General features: G+C 43.4%; 1 protein-coding gene across 12 annotated transcripts in view; it reads left to right on the top strand.

The window, feature by feature from the left end:
* The window catches only part of Rreb1 (ras responsive element binding protein 1), a 184,195-nt gene that overhangs the window by 100,973 nt on the left and 70,166 nt on the right, over positions 1-13,056 (top strand). For 2 of the 12 annotated variants that reach the window (XM_050142719.1, XM_050142714.1), the window contains exon 2: positions 4,651-4,812. The exons of 9 other annotated variants lie outside the window; for them this stretch is intronic. The gene's annotated coding sequence lies outside the window, so the exon portion shown is untranslated. Of the gene's footprint in view, positions 1-4,650; positions 4,836-13,056 lie in introns of all 12 variants that reach the window. One more of the 12 variants, XM_050142716.1, reaches the window with a different exon arrangement.

The raw sequence follows: 13,056 nt of genomic DNA, 5'->3' as shown, positions 1-13,056 counted from the left end.
TAAGGTTGTTGGAGGATTAAGATGTTACTTGATTGCTGGTCTTATCCTGGATTTGGAGATTTCAAGGAAAAGTGGACAATGCCAGCTTTTGTCCAGGGATTTCAGCAGTCACATGATCTGTATAGCCAGTTCCAGGAGTAGAAAATGCTGGTACTCTCTGTGCCTCGGTCCACTCAGAGGAGGAACTGCAAAATGGGAAGGGTGTTCTGCCTTGGGAATCGTTGAGCTGAGAGCCGGGTTTGGTTCCTGGCCTTCATTTTATACGAATATTGACACATCCCAAGGCCATGGCATGGATGGGCTGCGATATTTGGGTGTAAGTTGGAGTTCAAGGAGAAGAGCAGGGAGACCGGTAGAGGCAGCCACTTCCAGTCCCCTGTGGCAGCTCCTAGGAGAAGCTGGCTCAACCAAGTTGGGCCAGGGCAGAGGGGTCATCTTGATAAACGATCTCATAATGTATAGCTATAGATATGACACTGCAAACCTCTGAGCATAAGTAAATGGGGGTTTGGGTTTATAAAATCCCAGGAATTTACTTACAGCTAGATTCTCCTGTGATGGGCATGTATGTCGGAGAAATAAAGTGATCAAGTTAGACCACAAGAGCCAAGTAGTATTGCTTTATATGGTTTTGTTTTCTCAGCGTTGGATCCCCATATCTCTTTCACAGATGAGCATTCAAGGACTCTGGTTGGATGAAACAGTATGAATATTGTAAAGTCACTTGGCTGAATAATAAAACATTTAGGAATTTTGTGGGAAAGTCACTCATAAGATATGCTGTTTCCTTTAGTTAATATTTTGTTCTAATGGCATACAATTCCTTTTTTTTTTTTTTTAAAAAAAAGGTCTAGGAGAATGTGCCATGTTATTTCCTTATGAAAAGTGAAGAAGTGATCCTGCTTTAGGACTCAGATGAAAATTTTCTTGTTTTGTTTTTTGAGACAAGGTTTCTCAGGCTATGGAGCCTGTTCTGGAGCTCACTCCGTAGACCAGGCTAGCCTCGAACTCAGAGTTCGATCCACCTGCCTCTGCCTCCCGAGTGCCACCAGTGCTCGACTCGGTTGAAGATTTTTGGTTTTCTTAAGACAAGTAGAATGACACTTTGCAGGGAGTGGTAGGTTAAGCTAGGTTTTCAGGGCTGGTAATGCAGTGTAGTGGCAGAGAGCTTGCCTAACAAGTGATCCAGCGTGGATCGGGTACATGGGATGGGCATTTGGAGAGGGCATTTTGCTGTGTCACCCAGGCTAGCTCCAAACTCAGTGGCTCAAACAGTCTTCCTGCTTCAGTCTTCTTGGTAGCTAAGACTGCAGGCATGCACCACTGCACCCTACCTAGGTTTTCTTCTTTTTTAAAAAATTAATTTAATTAATTACTTTTATGTATGAGTACTCTGTCTGTATGCCTGCACGCTAGAAGAGGGCATCAGATCCCATGGTAGCTGGTTGTGAGCCACTATTTGGGTGCTGTAAATTGAACTCAGGACCTCTGGAAGAGCAGCCAGTGCTCTTAACGGCTGAGCCTTCTCTCCAACCCCCTCTATTTTTAATTCTGATTTTTTTTTTCAGCTGAGTTTAATGTAGGACTAAATGTATTGCATGAGTGCTGACATTTTTTAGGGGGCGCTACAGAAAAGTACCTGAAAAGATGGAATTTGACACAGTTTCCTTCATCTCAGATGCTGAACTTCAACAGTGCTGAGAGGGTAACAGGAAGCCCTCCTTAAGAAAAAAGTTTTTTGAAAGTGTGTTCTGGCTCAATACACTGGAAGGTCATGCGTGATTCTGTTCTTGTTACTTCAGTTATGTGTATTTCATTGTCTAGTTTAAACCTGGCATTGCCCATGCGTGCCTCTAACCATAGCACTTTGGGAAACTGAGATTTTTCAGGCCATCCTGGGCAACTTAGTGATATCCTGGCCTATCCCTTAGAAGGGATTTTCCCTTTCTTTTGGGGCAAAATAAGTTATCAGTCCATACACAAATAAAATGGAAGCTTTGTGCTCTAAGTCTGTCTCAGAGAGGCAGAGAGTCAAAGGGTTCCAGTAAAGAGAGGGAAGTACACAGTCACCCTTCTCTGCCTACAGGCAGTAACTTTCAAGATCCCTTACCAAGGATGCTAAAATTTAGTAATCTCTAGATTATTTATATCTGATACAGTTCGTACGTGACCTCATTCATGATTCAGTACAGTATAGCAGTGAGCACATAGCAGGTCCCAGTATTGCTTTAAAAACTTCTGAATTCGGGGATGCGGGAAGATAGCATTATAGGAGCCATAAGTAGAGAAGGCCTTCTGTAAGGCTTCATCTAACCGAACTCTTTTTTTTAAAAAAAATATTTATTTATTATGTATACAATATTCTGTCTGTGTGTATGTCTGCAGGCCAGAAGAGGGCACCAGACCTCATTCCAGATGGTTGTGAGCCACCATGTGGTTGCTGGGAATTGAACTCAGGACCTTTGGAAGAGCAGGCAATGCTCTTAACCACTGAGCCATCTCTCCAGCCCTAACCGAACTCTTGTTCCAAGTCCTCCAGTGTTTACTTTTCACCTAGGAAATACTTAGTAGCATATTTAGCTTTCTCTTTGACAATTGTTTCGTGAGCATACTGCAGTGAGAAATTTTTATAATTGATTAGAAAAGACCTCAAAAGGGAAGAGATAAAAACATGATTGCAGATAAAAGTTAATGAGGATAGGGTTGACATCCTGGCTGATTTTTAAGAATAGCCCACTCATCCTCATGTACATGAGTGTTTAATAGATTGGATATGATGTGGGTATTTGTGTCATAGAGATGATAGGCATTGTTTGTTTGTCAACAGGTTGGTTATTTAAGACAGGCAGGATTTCAGGTTGCATCCCTGGCTGGCCTGGAACTCACTATGTAAACCAAACTGGCATGTGTCTCTGCACTCTGAGTGCCGGGATTAAAGGTGTGTGCGACCATGTCACTGATAGACATTGGTTCATTTAAGCTATATTGAGTGAGGTATCAAATAAGCCTTGATCTCTAAAACATTTAACTCATGCCTTTACTTGAAGAGTTACAGCATTAGTCTAACTCCATCCCATGATAGTGATTCGAGGATTCAGGCTGCAGTGGTAATGTGGCCATGTTGGCATTGTACATACTTACAGGTGGCAGCAAGACAAGCCAGCAGGTATTATGGGCAGCTTTAAAAAGCTCCAGCCTGTAGTGATAGGCATCCCTTGTGTTGACAGCCCCTGGCCCTAACTAGCAATGTGACTGGCCTGAACACAAAGGTGAGTGAGTCACCTGCTTTGTCTCCTGACTCGGAACATAAATAAATGAAGACAAGGCCTAGAGCCTAAACACAAGCTAACTGTTCACTTCACAGTGATTCTCAAAGTGTGGTTCCCCAAATAAGCAGCATTAAGTGTCATCTGGGAACCTGTTGGTACCAAAGATTAATCTTCTCTTAATGTTCAGCAGAAGTTGGAGAGCTGGCGTGTTCCATTGTAGAGTGTTTGCTTTTATGTGCCAGGCCCTCGGTTCTTTGATTGATAGTTCACACCATAAGCAAAAGAAGAAACTGCAGTGGGGCCCTGCTAAGGCATTTTACTGAGTTCTTGGTAAAGATTAAGAATGACTTTAAGTTTTAGCACCAGTTGCATTTATGATTGAGGAACTGAGCCTAAAGTACTGATAAGTGCTTACTAGTGTGAATGTCCAGGAAACATACAATCACAAATATGATAACAGCAAGTGTATGTGTGTGTGTGGGGGGGGGGTTGTACTGTGTGTCTCTGTCCCTAAGCACTTAACAAATGTACTCACTTCTCTTGCCCTCAGCAACCATATCATGTAGCTATTGTTACTTTCTTGGAAACTGAGGCACAGAGTTTGGCATCACAAGGTCAGAATGTAAATGTTAGATGTAGGAATTGAACCCAGGCTCAGAGAATGGCTCTTGAGTCTGCTCCATAACCACACTGTGTGCTCTTGCTGATTGATCTTTAGGATGACAGTTTGCCAGGCCCTATCGTAATCTTTTACTTTTTTCTTGAATGGAGACAGGAAGTCTGGTGTGACAGTGACAGTTCACATTTTAAGTTAAGCCCCCGTACCACGAGCTTCATTCGTTGGTGGTTTACGTGTGTGGTGGGCTACTGACAGTATTGGCCAATCGTGGAGATGCATAGCTGGGCTACAGTTGCTCAGTCATTTAAAACTGAACAATAAACAGAATAAGGTTGTTAGGGTAGAGCCAAAGCATTAGTGGGAAGTGGTTTCTCAGAGTGAAGTAGTTCAGTCACATTACAAGAACATTTTCTTCAGTTAACTTGTGTGCAATCTTCTGGCTTAGGAGGTGGGAGGCCCCGTTCTCATCACCTTCCCTTTTGAGTCTTCTCTGGCCTTTCATCTCTCTGTCCTCTCTGAGATGCCTGTGGGAAACTGGATTCCATCAAGCAGTTTAAAGGTTTCTCTTGAGCCTGCTGCTGTGTTAATAGAGAAAATGTGGTTTTCCTTCCAAGAGATGGGGTAAAATAATTCTCAGCCTTCCTCTTGAAGGCTCGTGGAAGGGGTTACATGGAGGGGATCTAATTATTAGCATTTTAGCCGATGTTTCCAAATGACATTAAGAACTGCTTATTTCCTTACATCCTTTACATTTTGTGACAGGGGCTGGAGAGATTGCTGAACATTTAAGAGCACTGGCTGCTCTTCCAGAGTGCCTGGATTGGATTCCCAGAACCTACATGGTAGCTCATGACCTTCTGAAACTCCAATCATAGGAATTTCCTAGATCCAGTGCCTCTTCTGGTCTCCTCAGACATGTCCATCGTATGTAGACATGCAGACCCATGGTATATGTGTATAGATTTTATATTATAATAATATGGTATACAATATGATAGATGTATATGTTATACATGCATTATAATGTATATGCCAGATATTATAAAAATGAATAATCTTTGAATAATAAATAAAATATGATGTTCGTTCTCTTCCAGGCAGGTTTGATATCTTGCTGTCCGTTGGTCCGTTGCTGGCCCATGCCTTTTCTCACTTGCTTTGTCCCTTGTACTCATCAGGCTGCAGTTAAGCTGGTTCCTTGGCAGCGCTACAGGGGACAGTGTCCTGGCTTTGACTCTCTCTAGGTGGAGGGTAAAGATAGCCTTGCCTCTTTCAGGTTTCATGTTATTTGGGAACAACTGTTATGCTCTGTATGGTCTGAACATAATATTTCATTCTCAAATTGTTGACATTTTTAGTTTTCTTCAAACTATTGCTCAGCCGAGGTTTTAATATTCAGACCGAAGTCTAGGGTTTTCCTTTGAGAAACAGTTGCTCGTCTAGTAATTGAATAGAGATGAGACTAGCAGAGATACGGGGGAGGAACGCCTTCCATCTACTTCCTTCCCCTTCACCAGTTTAAATGGTTTGGTTTTAGTTAAGTACTCCAACGATGGTGTATATAATTGATGGAAATCTTGAGTCAAATCTAAACTAATCTAAAACTCAATGCACACTGATTTGATTGACTCACAGATTGGTCCAGATGTAACTGAACCTGTGAGAACTGCCAGATCACAATGCCCGTGGTGGTCCCTGTTTTCAATTCCAGTACTTGATGAGGCCTAGGCAGGCGGATCTCTGAGTTTCAGGCCAGCCAGGACTACATAGTGGGACCCTGTCTTGTATGAGCTGTCAGCCTGCGTTTACACTGAGCTGTATCTCTATTAGAGCGGCCAAGTTCAGCCCAGAAAGAAAATGTGAAAAGTAATTTGGGTTGAGAATTTGGAAGGTGTTTTCTCTGGGAGATCTGGTGCCCTTGGTAATTTGTATGTGGAATCTACAAGTTTATATTTAGGAGAACAGGTTCATGACTGGATTGGGTGTCAGCTGGAAGAAGAGTAACAGGCTTACCTCTCTACTGGAATATAAGGTGCAGTGTTTAAAATAACACATAATTCTTTTTCCTCTGCCACCCTTCAGGAGTGGGAAGCAGGATGCCGTAGACTCCCTGAGTAGGGAAGGGCCTCCCAGAAGTGCCATTTCACTGTCCTTGGGCCATTTGATGTGGGGGTCAGGGATGAGGGGGTAGGGGTGCGGTGTTTTTTGAGACAGGGTTTCACTTTGTAGCTCTGTCTGAGCTGTAACTCACAAAGTAGCCCGAGTGCTTCTGGGATTATAGATTATAGACATGTCTAGGATGTGCATAAGTGAGGGTATGTATATAAGTAGATTTGTGTACCCTAGGCTGGACTCGTGTTCCCCATATGACAGAGGATGACCTTGCACCTTCTCTATCTTGCTTCCACCTTGGAAGTATAAAATGTGAGCAATGCACCAGCTCAGGACCGATGGAGAACACCTTGAGGTCATGTGCCTCTAAAGACTTAAGCTAAGAGCTCCCCCTTGGTTGAACTTCATCCTCCTTGGCTGTTGGGCTGGTGGTAGAGGGTAGGGGTAGAGGGAGTCTGTTTATCTCTGACAGCCACTGGCCTGTCTCCTGCCTGATCTCTGGGGTTTTTTGTTCATTAAACTATGGCTTGCCCCATTTTCTTTTTCTGACCCACAGATAGGACCAACGTAACTACCTTTTTTCTGGAGATTACCAATCCAACCAAATCTTTGAAATCCTGTGTGCTAAAGATGAAGACTCTCCCCCTCCCCCTCCTCCAGCAAAGATTTCACTCTGCCATATGCGGGTGAAAGGGCTCTGTCCATTGATTTTTTTTTTATGCTTTGGGTGGAGGGTGCTGGCGTCTCTTCAGTTTCCTATTTCAAGCTCCCACCCCTTACTATTTAACACTGCCACCACCTTCTGGGCAGGCCTCTATGTATTGCATCACAGCCAGAGTCTAACAGAATTTAGCCTAACTCTGTCAACCATCTTGGTCCATTCTGGTACCTCAGGCCCCTCGCCTCTGGCTGTTCTCGCTTCTCTCCCCTGCCTGCCCGCCTGCCTTTGAAAGTTGTTCTGGTTTATCTTCTCCATTCCCTTTGTTCCCCTTTCTAGTCAGTCACCCCTCCCCCACTCTCCATGTTCAAACAAGTTTTCTGAACTCTTACATCATCTTCTCAGACTACTCTGAGCCTATACCCCTCACTACTTCAACCCACCTTTCCCAGTTCCCCATAATTTGCCCCCCTCCCATCCTCTGTAATCATCCCTTGCCCTTCAGCAGCACCTGGTGCTTGAGTATCAGCTTCCCCATCAGGCTTTCCACTCCCATACCCTTCCCTGAATACACACCTGTCTGCTTCTGATAGACCTAATGCTCTGCCGCCTTCTGCCTCTTTCTCATCTGGGTACTAAGTTTGTGAGTAGCCCCCTCTCTTGACCTAGCAGTGGATTTTGTCTGTGTAGTTGTGAGTGGGTAGGGGTGGCTTTTTATCATAAATTTTTATCAGTTATATTGGTACATTTCTTTAATTCCAGTACTAGAGGGGCAGAGGCAAGTGGATCACTATGAGTTCAAGGCTAACCTGACCTAAGTAGTGAGTTTCCAAGTTAGGACTCCACACTGGGACCCTATCTCAAAATACATATATACAAATACATAAATATAAATAATATTTGAGACCTTAGAAGTATTATATTTCCACATCTTTGGAAGCGAGCATGCATGTCCTGTTTGTTGGGAAGGGGTTGTGAAACGGGGACTCACTGTCTAGCCCTGCCTGGAACTTGTCCAGTCTGGCACTTGTAAACCAGGTTGGCCTTAATCGCACAGAGATCAGCCTGCCTCTGCCTCTAAGATCGTGTGGTATACTTGAATATATGTGCTTTATATTGTAATATGTAAAAAAAGTTTTCATTTTCTTAGGGACATATGCTGGATCATTGTCTTTATTTGTATACCCATGATGGCCATAACTTCTAGTAAATGTGTGATTACCAAATCAGCCTTTTCTGGACTCAAGGCAGTTGCCAATTGAAAACCTGAATATGTATCAGTGGTGTGGTGTACATATTTTAGTTTTATAAATTCTACAAAATGGAGCACATCCATTTGCCAGATTTAATTCCTTTGAGTACTCTTGAGGTTACTTCCTGCAGGTAGTGGTGTTTGGTTGTATAAAGAACAAGGAGGACATCTCCTTATAATTTCCTTGACTTCTTGCCATGTAATAATAGAAAAGTCATTTTTAAACCTTTGCTATTGACATGATTTTTGTGTGTGAGAAATTCTGAGGCCTTCAGCACATTTCCAATCAATAATTGATCAATTTCTGCATTACTTTGTTCTAGATGACCCGGCAGACCCATATGGGATCTGATACGTGTTATGTATATGGGATATAGTCTATTCCTTATTATATCTTGAACCTGAATGAATAAAGTCAATTCTGTATCATCTGGTATAAGTTCAGCAGTTTCAATATGCAAAACAACTCTTTCTGCATGTTGTAAATCGGTAACTATGTTGAGAGGATTTTTTTAAATCTCTTAGTACCATGAGACTAACATATAGTTCTGATTTTTGGACAGAATCATAAGGGCTTTGTGCCACTTTACTTAAATCTTCTGATTGTAACCTGCCCTTCCTGATTTATTTGCATCTATATAGAATGTAGGGGAGGACGGACACACACACACACACACACACACAGCAAAACAAAGCAAAACAGTATTGCTATGTAACATAGCCCAGGCTACATGGACTCACTATGTATCTGCTCTAGGCTGGCCTTGAACTTGGGGTTCCTGCTGTCTCAGCATGTGCCCCTATGTCTCAATGTACATTTCAAATTCTCATTCTGTTTATTTAACTTTTAACTTTTTTATCTTTTTAACTTTTAACTTCTATATTTGTATATATGTGTTGTTTTGAGACAGAGTCTCTTTGTGTATCCCTACTCTCCTTGATTTTGCTGGCCTTGAACGCAGAGACCTACCTGCCTGTCCCCCTTGAGTGCTGGGATTGAAAATGAACATCACCATGCCTGTTGTTTTTGTTCATCTAAGAAATTTAGTTTTATGTGTCTGAGTGTTTTGCCTATATGTGCTCCTCATATGTGCTGTTGTCCTCAGAGGCCATAGAAGGATGTTGGATCCCCTAGAACTCAGTTATCAATGGTTGTGAGGCACCAAGTGGGTTCTAGGAACTGAATTCCCCTGCCAGAGCAGCAAGTGCTTCTAACAGCTGAACCATCTCTTTAGCCCCTAGATGGGACTACTTTTAGAAGTTGCTTCTCTCTACCATGTGGGTCCTGGGAATCAAACTCAGGTTTTCAGGCTTGGTGGCAAGTACCTTTACCCACTGAGCCCTGCTCACTAGCCTCTGCCATAATTTTAAATGCTACACAGTTAGTTAGCAAGGTATTGTGTTCATTTTTAGACTAGCTTCATCAATGCTTAAATGTACCAACTTGCTTTTTATGGTTTTTGTTGCAGACCTGAAGCTTAAGCCCAGGGCCTCAGGCATGCTTGGCCAGCACTCTTAGCAGTCTTAGCTCTCCCCTCTATTCCCAAACTGCATTTAAAAGAGACCCAGATTTATAAACATTTTTCCAGTGTTTTGACCACTTTTCTTTGTTTGAGGCAGGGTCCAGTTTGATCAGGATCTGTGTAGATGAGGAAGGTGGGGATGGCTCATTTGCCTGCTTAGGAGATGCCCCTGTCTTGCTGGTTTCGTGGGCTGTTTCCCTCTATGTACTGAAGCTCATAAATAGTAAGCAAAGTAAGTTAAGTCTACGGGCTACCTCCCCCTCCCATGCCTATAGGGAAGGCCATACTAGACTATTTTTATTCCTGCCTTGGGGCTTAAAAACAAAGGACTACAATGTGTAGTAACCCAAGAATACTAGAGAAAAGCACCACAGACCTGCCCTATCCAGTGCTGTAGCCTCTGGTCATGACTAGCCATTTAAAGCAGACTCACATAAAACTTTTAAAAGTTGGACAGCCAGCTTAGCAGACAAAGGAGCCTCTTGCCAAGCACAAGGACCTGGGACTTTCTTAATTCTGCTCCCTTAGTCACATTCCACAGTGTGGCCCACACTCCCTCCTGCAGGAGGAATTTCCCTCATCTGCTAACTGCTTTGTCATCCACTATTACCTAAGGCGGGCAGCCCAGGGACATTCTGAACATTGCCACAGGGCCTCTTCTCAGGTCTCCCTTTGTGATGCTCTGTGCCCCCCTCCCCACCAGGACCTCTTCCTGTCTGTCCTTTAAACTGTCATAGTTCCCTCCTAACTGGGATTTTGTGCCTCCAGTCGAAAGCTTTTTAAAGTATGGATATGATTAGGGAAAAAAAAAATCAGTGGGTTTCCACAGTGGCAGGCTAAAGTTCATCCCTTCCCAGATGGAACCTTGACCTCAGAGTCTTTCTGCCAGCCTCATCTTTGCCATTTCCCCTACTCCACTCTCCCTCCTTTCTCACAATGTGCTGTATGCGCTGAGGGCTCCCAGAGGAGTTTATTTTCATGGGTCAGAAACAAAGCAAAAGGTTTGTAGTTAGATGGGGGGCGGGGTGGTGGAATAGCGGTGGTTAATTTCTTTTGACAAGTAAGGGCCTGAGAGAAGAGAGAACAATCTCAGTCACTTGATGTCCTTACCTTAAAAGCAAAGGTAAGGATAATACCTTGTAAATAAATACAAACTAACCATGGGCTTCAGCATCTCACTAGAGGAGGGTGAAAATGGTCTACTTAGAAGCCATGCTTTCTCCACACTGTGTTCTCGTTGCTAACATTTGCCCCAAAGCTGGGTCCTTTCTTCAAGTTGAGGTTTGCCTTTGCCCTACTGCCCTCATGTTCTGCACCTCCTGCCCCTGGTGAGCCTAACAGCTTTAAAGCAGTTGGCTCATGGTCTGCTTTCCCCTGGGTTGTAATTTCACTCTGTGTCTGCTCTGTCTTCCCAGCCTGTTAGCCAGGCGCTTGTTCACTTCCTTGAGCTTCTGATACCCGGAGCCTCAGTGGCCCCCACTGCCTGCACATGGCGGGCTCAGGTTCTCTTCCCGCCTAGAGCAGAGAGCATCTTCAGTAACTTTCATTGCCTCATGTGATTGCCACTCTAATTTGCTATAAATTTGGGTTAGAACTAGTAACACATTATTTCAACATAAGATAGGACTAGAATTGCCAGCATATCTATGTCCCAAACTCTCATTTCATTCTAAATAAGCTTTGGCCAGAGGCTCCAAAAATGTCATTACCACAATTAGTAGTCACCTATATGAGAATCTTAAAAGGATTTTTCTTCTCTTAACCAGGTCAGAGAATTAGGGAACTATAGGGAATAAAGAGGTGGCACATTTAGGATTGTTTTAGTTTTTATTTTTACATTTCTGCATTTACTATAAATACATTTCTGTGAAAAGGCAGCCAGTTGTATAGTCTGTCAACAGTTGATTTTCATATATTTTTTTGGATAAAGGGAGGGAAGGTGAGTGTGTGTGAGTGTGTGTGTGAGTGAGAGAGAGAGAGAGAGAGAGAGAGAGAGAGAGAGAGAGAGAGAGAGAGAGAGAGAGAGAGAGGGAGGGGGGGGTCTATGATTTAGGTGCCAGGGATGCAACTCAGGTCAGCAGGTCTGGTGGCTTTGAAGGCTGAGCCATCTTGCCTGCCCTTGATTTGGTTTTCTGAGAGTGCTAGAATTCATAGACATGTGTCACCATATCAACTCTATTTTTTGTTTTCTTTAAAATATATTGTCTTCTCACTGGGATACTGCCAAGATATGACCAGCTTCTGACATCCCTGTGGAAGTGTGCTTACAGCTCTGTTTGTGTTTGTTTTTCTCTGCAGAATTGTCATGGAACATCTTTAAGAGCTTTGGAGTTTATCTCAGGTGTATTCAATGAGTACTGTAGACACCATTGTTTGCAAGTTTTCTGGGTGTTTGTACAGGGTGTTCCTGACTTCACAGCTGTGGGTAGTTAAGGGTGTTGAAGCTGTTTGCTGGTGGGGTGAACCAGTTAGCTGACTCCTGTTCTTTCATGGCCTCTGACTGGCTAGATTCTCTTTCTGGGATGGAGGCCACATGGACAACAGTCTAGGCTGTGAGTGGAATAGTGTAGCTCCTCTGTGTAGTCCCCTTTAAAGAAATGCTGTCTGTGTCCTGGAGTGTAGGCATAGAAAGTGGTGCTGGGGACTCAGCTTGTATCATCTAGTTTGTCATTGCCCCCCCCCCCATTCTCTTGTCCCTGGCCTGACTTACCATCCTTACTGCCTGTTTCCTCTTGTCTGTGAAACTGTGAGAAACTAAAGGTGTTTAGACAAGAAAATGGCCCTTATTCTTTGATTATAGACTCTTCATACCCCCAGAAAGGTGACGGTTAGCATCTTGGTTTTTATCAATTTCTAAACCGATGATCTTCATGTTCACTGACTGAATGCTAAGAAAAATGGAACACTTCCCTCATGGTGGGCAGTAGCCGATGTGCTCTGGGGAATCGGTGCATACACGAGTGTGAAACACAGCTTTAACAGCCTCCTTGACTGATGCCCAGAGAAGTGATTTTTGCTGCTGTTATCTGAGTGCTTTGGGGGACTGAACCATAGAACACCTAGGCACCCAGACGGTTGAGTGTGTAGGACTGGGTGGGCTGATTGACTAGGGATCCAGAGCACTATTCATCATTGAGGGCACACACAAGCATGTGCTCTTGGTTCCATTGGTTAAAGAATAGTAAAGTAGCACATACGGCTTACTGTAAGAATAGTAGTGTATGTGGATGGAAATAGTGACTTACACCTGTAATCTCAATACCGAAAGGCTGAGGCATGAGGCTCATAAATTCAGGGACAACTGGGTTAGATCCTTTTATTTAAAAAAAAAATAGATAATCTGTGCTTTATTCTAGCTATTGTTATAGTTTGTACATCTTGATGAAGATAGCTATTGTGTTTGTTGTGTAAGTGCCCACAGAAAGCATGTTCTCTTCTTAGCCATGGCAGGCCTCTCCTACATCAAGGCTCAGGCAGGTGAGACAGCTTAGCAGGTGAAGACATCTGCCACCAAGCCTAATGGCCCGAATTTTATCCCTAGGACCCATATAGCAGCAGGAAAGAATGCAAGATGTCCTCTGACCTCCACACATGTGCCATGGGTATATCTGCAGCACATGCGC

This window comes from Alexandromys fortis, unplaced genomic scaffold, assembly GCF_014885135.2.
Source record: "Alexandromys fortis isolate MF-2015 unplaced genomic scaffold, M_Fortis_MF-2015_v1.1 scaffold_5, whole genome shotgun sequence".
NCBI lineage: Eukaryota > Metazoa > Chordata > Mammalia > Rodentia > Cricetidae > Alexandromys > Alexandromys fortis.
Note: the sequence above shows the minus strand (reverse complement) of the source record. Positions and strands in the feature narration are given on the sequence as shown.